The 10,582-nt window shown below is 46.7% G+C and overlaps 2 pseudogenes; both read right to left on the bottom strand.

The window, feature by feature from the left end:
• Positions 1-389: 389 nt before the first annotated feature.
• LOC146865707 (28S ribosomal RNA) lies at positions 390-1,397 on the bottom strand (annotated as a pseudogene).
• A 471-nt stretch (positions 1,398-1,868) lies between these two features.
• Positions 1,869-3,505, bottom strand: LOC146865708 (18S ribosomal RNA; annotated as a pseudogene).
• Between the last annotated feature and the right edge of the window lie 7,077 nt (positions 3,506-10,582).

The raw sequence follows: 10,582 nt of genomic DNA on the forward strand, positions 1-10,582 counted from the left end.
AGCCACCCTGCCCTGTGTAATGACTGTCACTGCCATACCTTGGGCTCAGGGTGCTGCCTTGGGTGGGTGGGGGCCTTCTACATTCGTGGAGCCCAGGGAGCAAGGAGGGTTAAGCCCAGGCCATCCTATTCTCAAGAGCCTCCCTGGGAAGCCCATTTACCTTAACTATTAAGCCTGCACAAAGTGGGGGCTTACAGAACCCTACAGGGAACAAAAGTTGGAGTTATCCTTGCTGGCCATCTGGTCGCCCAACAAGTCGTGACATCTGGTCGCACAGCCTAGCAACCAGAATGCCCAGGACGAACCAACAACCAGATGTCCTGTGATTACCAGACCAAGGACCCAGTCCCATAGCAGTCCAACGACACCCAGAGTGGCCATGCACTCTGAGACCGGTGCTCAGGAGGCTCCTTCAGCTGCAAAGTAGCTGCTCTGCTACTTAAAAAACCTTGACCCAAAATCAGGTTGTCTCCGAATGATTTAGCACCGGATGTCCCACGAACATGCAGTGAACTAAGGGAGATGGAGACGGCCTCCTTCTCTCTGCTCTCTGGTCCCCAAGTGAGTGGCTCTAAGCACCGGCCCATGAGGCCAGCTATCCCAAGCCAAGAGAGGCTCCATGGCACTGCAGTGTCCTTATGGTTTAGGGGGAATTATTATTTAGAGGCGTTCAGTCAAAATCGTACCGATGGTAGATTCGCCTCATTCGCTCTTCAGCCAAGCACATACCCCAAATATCTGAACCAGTGGTTCCTCTCATACTGAGCAGGATGTGCAACAGCACATCATCAGTAGGGTAAAATTAACATGTTTCACGACAGTCTAAACACAGCTCACGTTCCCTATTAGTGGGTGAACAATCCAATGCTTTATGAATTCTGCTTCACAATGATAGCAAGAGCCGACATTGGAGTATAAAAAAGCGACATCGTTTTAAACGTTTGGCCGCCGTAAGCCAGTTATCACTGTGATAACTTTTCTGACACTGTTCCTGCTTGAAAATCAATAAGTCAGAAGGATAGTGAGGCCCCGCTTTTACGGTCTGTATTCATACTGATAATCGAGATGAAGCAAGCTTTTTCCCTTCTGCTCCATGGGAGCTCTCTGTCCTCTCTGAGATCCCATTAGGACAGCTGCATTATCGTTTGACAGGTGTATTACCACAGTCAAAATCCCCACATGCCACTGTCCCTGGAGAAGGTCATGCCCGGTGGGCACCAGCTACATAGAGCCATAAGCGAGAGCCCCCCGACTCAAGGGGTAAGTGAAAAAACAATAAGAGTAGTGGTATTTCACTGGCAGACCGAAGGCCTCCCACTTATCCAATACCTCTCATATCTCTTCACGGTGCCATACTAGAGTCAAACCCAACAGTGCCTCTTTCCCCACTGATTCTGCCAAGCCAGTTTCCTTGGCTGTGGTTTCAGTACATGGTAGGTAGGAACAGTGGCAATCTCATTCATCCATTCATGTGAGTCACTAATTAGATGACAAGGCATTTACCAGTTCTTGTACCACCACGAGGTGGCTCAATCGGGGGCAGCAGGGCCTTCGTGGTTGCTCCTAGCCTGGCGAGGCACTGCCATTCAGTTTCTCTCCTTGGGGTGAGCATGAGTTCAATTCTTGGGAGAGCCTACCATTGTGCCCCTCCAAGAGGGGCCAGGTACTCCCCCGTCCCCGGTCCCTCCTGAGTACATCGGTAAGGTCGTCCCAGGTGGAGGATCCCGCCCCATGCCCAGACAGCAGACTGAGCTGCCAGCCAGGGCACGCAAGGGCTGGGCCGGACACTGTGCCTATGGTGTATTCCATCTGGGCGGCAGCTGAGGGTTTCAGGCTGGCGCCGTCAGTCGCTCAGGCCGCTCTGCTGTTAATGATCCTTCCATAGGTTCAGCTACAGAAACCTTGTTAAGACTTTTACTTCCTCTAGATAGTCAAGTTTGATCATCTTCTCGGCACTCCATCAGGGCCGTTGCTGACCCCAGCAGAGCCGATCCGAGGACCTCACTAAACCATCCAATTGGTAGTAGCGACGGGCAATGTGTACAAAGGGCAGGGACTTAATCAACTCAAGCTTATAACCCACACTTATTGGGAATTACTTGTTCATGGGAAATAATTGCAGTCCTTAATCTGGGGTTCAGCAGGTTAATTGCACCTGTCAGTGAAGGGTACACACACACTGATCTGTTCAGTGTAGTGCATGTGCAGCCCCGGACATCAATTTCCTGTGGCTAAATGCCACTTGCCCTTCTAAGATTCTAAGAAGTTGGATGCCAACTTCTGGGGGTCACGTAACTAGTAAGTATGGAGGGGTCTCGTTCATTATTAGAATTAACCAGAGAAATCACTCCACCAACTACGAACGGCCATGCACCACCACCCACAGAATCAAGAATGAGCTCTCAATCTGTCAATCCTTTCCGTGTTCAGGCTGGGTGAGGTTTCCCATGTTGAGTCAAATTATGCTGCATGCTCCACTCATGGTGTTGTCTTTCTGTCAATTCCCTAAGTTTTAGCTTGGCAAAACGACTTCCCCTGGAATTCAAAGACTTTGGTTTTCCGGAAGCTGCTCGGCAGGTAATGGGAATAACTGATGGATAGCTAGTCGGAATCGTTTATGGTCAGATTTACGACAGTATCAGAACGTCTTTGAAGCTCCGACTTTGATCGTGATTAATGAAAATATTCTTGGCAAATGCTTTCACTTTAGTTCGTCTTGTGCCTGTCCAAGAATTTCACCTCTAGCGGCCCAATATGAATGTCTGCGGCCATTCCTCTTAATCATGGCCCCAGTTCTGAAAACCAACAAAATAAAACCAGAGTCCTATTCCATTATTCCCAGCTGAAGTATTCTGGTGACCAGCCTGCTTTGAACATTCTAAGTAAATGCTTCAGACCCCTAGGACACTCAGTCAAGTGCATGAAGGGGGCACTGAGAGGCAGGGGCTGGGACAGGTGGTAGCTCGCCTCGCAGCAGACTTACAGCTCGATCCCAAGATACAACTATGAGCTTTTTAACTGAGCAACTTTAATACATGCTATTGGAGCTGGAATTACCACTGCTTCTGGCACCAGACTTGCCCTTCAATGGATCTTTGTTAAAGGATTTAAAGTGTACTCAGTCGGGAGTGGGTAATTTGCATGCCTGCTGCCTTCATCATATTTGGTAGCCATTTCTCAGGCTCTCTCTACGGAATCGAACCCTGATTTCCTGTTACACGTGGTCACTAAGGTAGGCACATAAAGTACCATCGAAAGTTGATGGGGCAGACATCCAATGTATCATTGCCATCACAGAGATGTGCACTCCAGCAAGGTCAAAGCTCATATGCATATATTAGCTCTAGAATTACCACAGTTATCCAAGTAACAAATGGAGAAATCAATGGAACCATAACTGATTTAATGAGCCAATCGCAGTTTCTCTGTCCCAGGTGTGTGTACTTACACATGTATGGCTTAAACTTTGAGACAACCAAATACTATTGGTAATATCAACCAGGTAAATGCACCTGCTGGATACAATGTTGGGAGCTAAGTGCCCATCCTGAACCAACCTTTGTACCCCTCACAAGCCTGCTGGGAAAGCCCACCCGCCTGGGGGATTGCTGGGGGGACAGGTGCAGTCACACAATCCTTTGCATTTGGCACCAGCAGTCCCAGCCGTCTCCATGGAAGGGAGAGGTGGGCCGAGGAGCAGCCTGAGTGAGACACAGGGGTGTTGGCCAGGGTGACAAAGGACACCTCATAGAACGGTAGTTTCCTGCTGCTGCGGAAATGCACTAGATGGAGATGGGCAATGGCATGGTGCACGGAGACCCTGACCGAGGCAGCAACCGGGACCAGGCACCACATGTCCCCCATGTCCCGCTTCCACTCTGGTCAGACCACTCAGGGGCATTTGGCCTTCGCTTTGCTGGGTAGGTTCTCCACAATTGGCATGCCCTCAAGTCAGACGGTCTGTGGTAGGGTGGAAGCTCTTTGCTTGAAACAGCAGCCAAAGCTTGCCCAGCAGTCCATCCCAATAAGGACCAAACTTACCAAATCAATCAGAGTATACAGTGCTGGATGGACCTTGTAATCCATGCACACCGAGTGACAGAGGAGGTCACTGGCGACAAGGCACGCAGCTTCCTGGAAACCTGCCTGGGCTTAAGGAAGCAAATGAGCCCTCATTTGAACTTCCAAAGCAGCAGAGATGTTGGCTTCACGCTTCTTGAAGCAACAGCCGAGGCTGGGCAAGCAGTCCATCCCTCAACAGACAAAGCATACCCAATCAATCGGGGTATATGGCGCTGGCCAGAACCTCCATGGGCAGGGCACCCTGTGCTGGGATGTCGGCTTCCTGTCTCTACCTGCTCACATGGAAAGCAGGCTCAAAGGAAAGGCACCTCAGGCAGGGCTGAGAGGCAGGCGTGGACCCAGTCTTGTAGTGGACCAGGGTGTGGCCAGCCTGGGCAGCACCCGGCTTAGAAGCACTGGGTCACAAGGGGATCCAGAGTACCCTGTCCCTTGTAATCCAGAGGAAGGCTACCACCCTTTCTTGTAATCCGTGAGCACCCAGTGACAGAGTGGGCTGCTGGTGATAAGGCACCCAGCCTCCTGGAGCCCTGCTTGGGCTTGAGGTAGCAAATGAGCCCTCATCAGAACTTCCAAAGCAGCAGAAATGTTGGCTTCATGTCCCTTGAAGCAACGGCTGAGGCTGGCCAAGCAGTCCATCCCTCAATGGACCAAGCATACCCAATAAATCTGAGTATACCTTGCTGGTCTGACACTCCCTGGTCAGGCTGCCCCGCGCTGGAATGTCAGCTTCATATTCCTACCTGCACTCATGGAAGGAAGGTTCAGAGGAAGGCCAATCAGGCAGGGCTGGGAGGCAAGCATGGACCCAGGTCCCTAGTGGACCAGACGGGCAGGCCCGGCCAGAACCCAGCCAGCTGAGAAGTGCTGGAACACAAGGGGATCCAGAGGACCCTGTCCCTAGTATTCCGGAGGAAGGCTACCACCCTTCCTTGTAATCCGTGCACACCCATTGACAGAGGGAGTTGCTGGTGACAAGGCACCCAGCCTACTGGAGCCCTGCCTGGGCTTAAGGAAGCACATGAGCCCTCATCAGAACTTCCATGGAAGCTGGGATTACGGCTTCATGTCTCTTGAAACAATGGCCGAGACTAGCCAAGCAGACCATTCGTCAACGGACCAAGCATGCACAAAAAATCTAAGTATACAGCTCTGGCCATACCCTTCCCGAGCAGGCCACCTGGGCCGGGATGTCAGCTGCGTCTCCCTGCCTGACCTTGGGGAAGGCAGGCTCAGGGTAAATGCCCATTGGGCAGGGCTGGGAGACAGGTGTGGACCTGGGCCCCTGGGAGACTGAGCAGGCCAGCCCAGGCCCTGGTGCCACCTGGCTAAGAACTGCTGGACCAAAAGTAGATCCAGAGTACCATGTTCCTAGTAATCCAGAGAAAGGCTACCACCCTTTCTTTTAATCTGTGTGCACTGAGGAACATAGGGTGCCACTTGCGACAATGCACCAAGGGGTCTGGAGCCCTGCCTGGACTAGAGGAAGCAAATGAGCACTCATTGGGACTTCCTTGGCAGTTGGGATAATGGCTTCATGTCCCTGTCTGCTCTCGGGGAAGGAAGGTCCAGAGCAAAGGCCCACAGGGCAAGTCTGAGAGGCAGGAGCAGACCTGGGCCCCAGTAGGCCCACCCATGCCCTGGCAGTTCCTGGCCAAGAATCACTGGACCTCAACCGGGTCCACAGTACCTTGTCCCAAGTAATTTGGAAGAAAAATACTCCCCTTTCTTGTAATCTGTGCAAATGACAGAAGGGGCCGAAGGTGCGAACGCGCCACGGTCTCCTGGAGCCCTGGCTGAGCTTAAGGAAGCAAATGAGCCCTCATCGTAACTTCCAGGGTAGCCCGGCCATTGGAAAGCATTGCCCGTGACCAGATGGTGTTCTTGTTCTCATCAAGCAGATGATAACTGACCATAATAGTGTGGGACTATATTAAGTCATGTGGCGCAAACATACCAACAAGTTTGACAGATATTATCCCATTTGTGCATATGTACAGAAACAAGGAGACCCTTAAATATGACTATCACATTTAATTTGAATGTACTGAAGGTGGAAATAAGGTCATACATTTAATACATTGGAACAGAACACAGGCATTCAGTAGATACAAAGGAAAGGCAACGTCATTTCAAGTGGAGGTTAATTGTATTTTTACAAAAAATCAGTTTCCTAAGGACACCTGATCCTAACTATAACTACTCAGTGGTACACTTTGTAACATACCTACCATTTAAACATTTTAGGTTAAAAATGCATTCAATGTAAACTTTAAACAAAATAAATTTAAAAAAGAAAATCATTTTAAAAAATAAAATTTTATTAAATTCACTTCCCTCCATACAACCCCAATAAAACACAAACACCCCCAAAAAGGATTTATATATATATATATATATTATCTACTGGCGGTCGCCAGTAGATAGTTATAGTTAGGACCCTGTTTCCATAGGAAATCCGCAACATTCTATTTTGAATAACTTTGGCGCCGGTCGACGAATCCTCGCGAATTTTTCAAAATAGGTGGGGCGCTACGCTCCGCTCCTACCCTGAAAGTCTCGGGGGGATTCGTCAAGCGGGGGCTGAGATAAAAGGGGGGTCCCAAAACGCGTTTTTCCCATGCATTTTTCCATAGGACCTTTAGACAGAGCTACAGCCCGAACGGCTGAACAGAATTTAATGAAATTTGGCAGAGAGGTAGTCCTCAGGTCAAGGAAGTGCCTTTTGTAGGTTTGGTGTAAATCTGTTCAGTAGATTCTGAGAAAATAGCCTTTAAATCAATATATATATCTGAGCCAGCTTACGGTGCGCTTACGGTGCGCTTACCGTACGCGTACGGTAACGTGCGCGAGCACGATTCTGATTGGCCGTTAGATCTTAGTAAACATCCGAATCGGTCGAAACCAGGAAGCGGCGGCCGCCATTTTCTCTCTCGCACTCTGACAGGGGGTTGAAAAACAAAGTGCAAAAACATGTAAAGGGGCTGTTTAGACAGCTCCCAAGCACCTAGCCATGTCGAGGGAGTCCCCAACGATCCCCCAAGTGAAAAAAGGGAAGTTTAATTTTTTCGAAAATTTCGCCGATTACGCTTACCGTACGCGTACGGTAATAAATAATAATAAAAAAAAAAAAATATCCACATTTTCACCACCCCGTTGTGCATGGCTTATTCTTTATGAACAAAACATATATTTTACCTGTCACAACGATGCTCATCATATGTCCTCCATGTGCGCACGGTGCGCGAAGCGTATCATGCGTTCATGGCCCATCTAGCGTAACGTGGGCACGCGGTGCGCGAAGCGCACCGCGTGCTCACTGTGCGTGCACGGTGCGCGAAGCGCACCGTGCGCGCACGGAACGAACTGCGTTAAGTGGGCGCGCACGCCACAAATGGCGTAAAGTAACTTAGCATTTAAAAACCGTACAAATTCACTGAAAAAACCATAGGTTTCACACACGTTATAGTTAGGAATTAGCATTTAAAAAACCTTGCAAATTCACTGAAAAAACCATAGGTTTCACACATGTTATAGTTAGCTGGACATTTTACTGATAAAAAACCAATGAAATTCCCCCGTTATAGTTACTGTAGGCAACTATAACTCACGCGACCGTAATCCTCTGCTGATGACATATGTGTCTTTATGAAAAAAAAATATTTGTAATATATGTATAGCTAAAATTTAATGGAAGAAGACATGGGCAAATAAGTGTCTAAATACAGTATTAGCATCAGCAGAGGATTGCGGTCGCGTGAGTTATAGTTGCCTACAGTAACTATAACGGGGGAATTTCATTGGTTTTTTATCAGTAAAATGTCCAGCTAACTATAACATGTGTGAAACCTATGGTTTTTTCAGTGAATATATATATATATGTGATCAAGTCCCCCAGGAGGGATGAAACGCGTAATGGCTGCCTTGTTTGTTTGAGTCTTGAATAAACAAACAGATATTTGAAAAGAATCTTGTGGTCCGTGTTCCCTTCTGCTCAGCTGGTTGGATACGAGAGAGGAGAGTGCTTTGCCGATATATATATATATATATATATATATATAAAATTCACTTAAAAAACCATAGGTTTCACACAGGTTATAGTTAGGTTTTTTTTCACCCATTGGGGTCCTTCTGTGACCCCCTGACAAAGGCTAGGGGGTCAGGAACTCTCTTCCCTGCCCCCTTTTCACGTTTTCCACCTTTTTTCCCCCTTTCCTTTTCAGTGCGAGAGACAAAATGGCGGCCGACACTTCCTGATTTCGACCGATTCAAATGTTGACTGACAACTAACAACCAATCAGAATTTCGCTCGCGCACGGCAACGTGCGCGCATGTGCGCGCACCGTGCACGCACGGTGCGCGCGTATAGCTATTTATATGCTTTTAAATGCTATTTTCTCAGGAAATACTGAACAGATTGACACCAGACCTGCAAAAGGCACTTCCCTGACCTGAGGACTACCTCTCTGCCAAATTTCAAGTAATTCTGTTCAGCCGCTCGGGCTGTACCTTCGACTAAAGGTCCTACGGAAAAATGCATGGGGAAAACATGTTTTGGGACCCCCCTTTTTTCTCGGCCCCTGCTTGACGAATCACCGCGAGACTTTCAGGGTAGGAGCTGAGCGGAGCGCCCCATTAGTTTTGAAAATTTCGCAAAGATTCGTCAACCGGCGCCAAAGTTATTCAAAATAGAATTTTGAGAATTCCTATGGAAACACGGTCCTAACTATAACTATAACTATCTACTGGCGATATATATATGCAATGAAGATGTGACTTTTATTTTTCTGCAACGTGCACTTTATTTCTAAGACATTGAGACTGTGTTAAAAAACGCTATTAAGCAGAATGAACATTTTACACAGTTCGAATGTTATTTTAACAATCCTAGTGCATGCTGGGCATAGTAGTTTCTCACCCGAGTCATATGACCACTTGGTATAAAGCACAGAGTAATCAAGCACTACAATATTGCTCACCTGTGAACAAGGCAATTTTTGCTGAAACGCGTAAGGACTGACATGCTGCCAATCCATTTGGAAGTAAATGCCAGAAAGTCATTGAGTTGTGGCTTCATTATTTCTTGCTGTTGTCGGCGCGAAGCCGTTTGCGGGATTCTCCATTCCCGTTTTGAAGCCGCCCTGCAGGGACGGGGGCTCCTATCATTTGGAGAGTTTGTGCTGTGGATATATATATAAGGATTGGGACTATAATAATCCGTCTGTGGTTTTTATTAAGAGGTCATTTTAAAGTGGGAAATTATTTTTACCTTTTTGTAACTTATTTATTGTTTTAAAGGAATAAATAAGTCACCATTCTTTGGGATAACTTATGCCAGCATCGTATCAAAAAGATTGCGAAGAAACACATACCACAGCACCAACGTAGGTTTCCTTGGGATGATGGTATGTTGAACTATACTTAACCAACACATGAAATGCACTCGCCCATCTTTTTTCATTGAATTTAACTCAATTGAATTTCTTTGATTTCTTTAAATACTGTAAGCCCAGGACGACAGATTTTTCCATAACTATGAATAGTAATCTGGACTGCTCATAAGCATTTCATTCTGTATCACAGACCGGGAAGTCAGGTCAAGGGTTAAACAATAATATTTTGGCAGCTGGGATCAGCTAAGGCCATCTTTTCCCACTAGCACTTTCATTGCACAGAGTTGTTCTTTACAAAATTGCTAATGTTTACAAACGTATTTTAATTGTTTTTAAGGTTGTCATGTATAACTGTTTTTAATGCATTATATTTGAGTGTTAAATTATTGAATTTTGTAATAATTTATTAGCATAAATTTTGCACTCAGCTTACTACCTCATACTTGAGCACGACTGCAGGGAGCTGCAGTTAAATGGGTATTAAATGAAGGTCCTAGGAAGTTTATTTGGAGGATTATGGGGGATTCATCCCGGTATTTGATCTTTGACCAATGTATATAAGAAACGGACATTTTTTGAGGATATTCATCCAATTAGTAAACATGTTTTGGTATTTATTATAAAAATCAAAATGCAAATGTTGTTTGGTTTATATTAACACGCCAAACCTAAGTCTGTCTTCCTTTTCCATACCCTAATGATATCACGTGCTATACAAGGTTCTTCCTATTTAAGGAAGTGATGTATTTTCATTAGTTGTCATGTGATCAAGGCTCAGGGAGAGCCGAAACGTTATGACGACATCGAGCAGTTGAGCAAATAAAACTCTTTGCACTACAGAAGGTGGTCCGTGTTTGTGTTGTTGCGCGGGGGCTACGAGGAGGCTGCCCTGCCAGGGATGCAACTGAACTAATATATATATATATATATATATATTCACTGAAAAAACCATAGGTTTCAGGGGTGTTATAGTTAGCTGGACTTTTCACTTGTACAAAACCATTGAAATTCCCCCGTTATAGTTAGTTCAGCTAACTATAACTCGCGCGCCCGCAATGCACTGCTGATGACGTCACATATTACATCACTCATGACATGGTCAGTGACAT

The sequence above is a fragment of the Triturus cristatus genome, chromosome 2_1 (assembly GCF_964204655.1).
Source record: "Triturus cristatus chromosome 2_1, aTriCri1.1, whole genome shotgun sequence".
NCBI classification, from domain to species: Eukaryota; Metazoa; Chordata; class Amphibia; order Caudata; family Salamandridae; genus Triturus; species Triturus cristatus.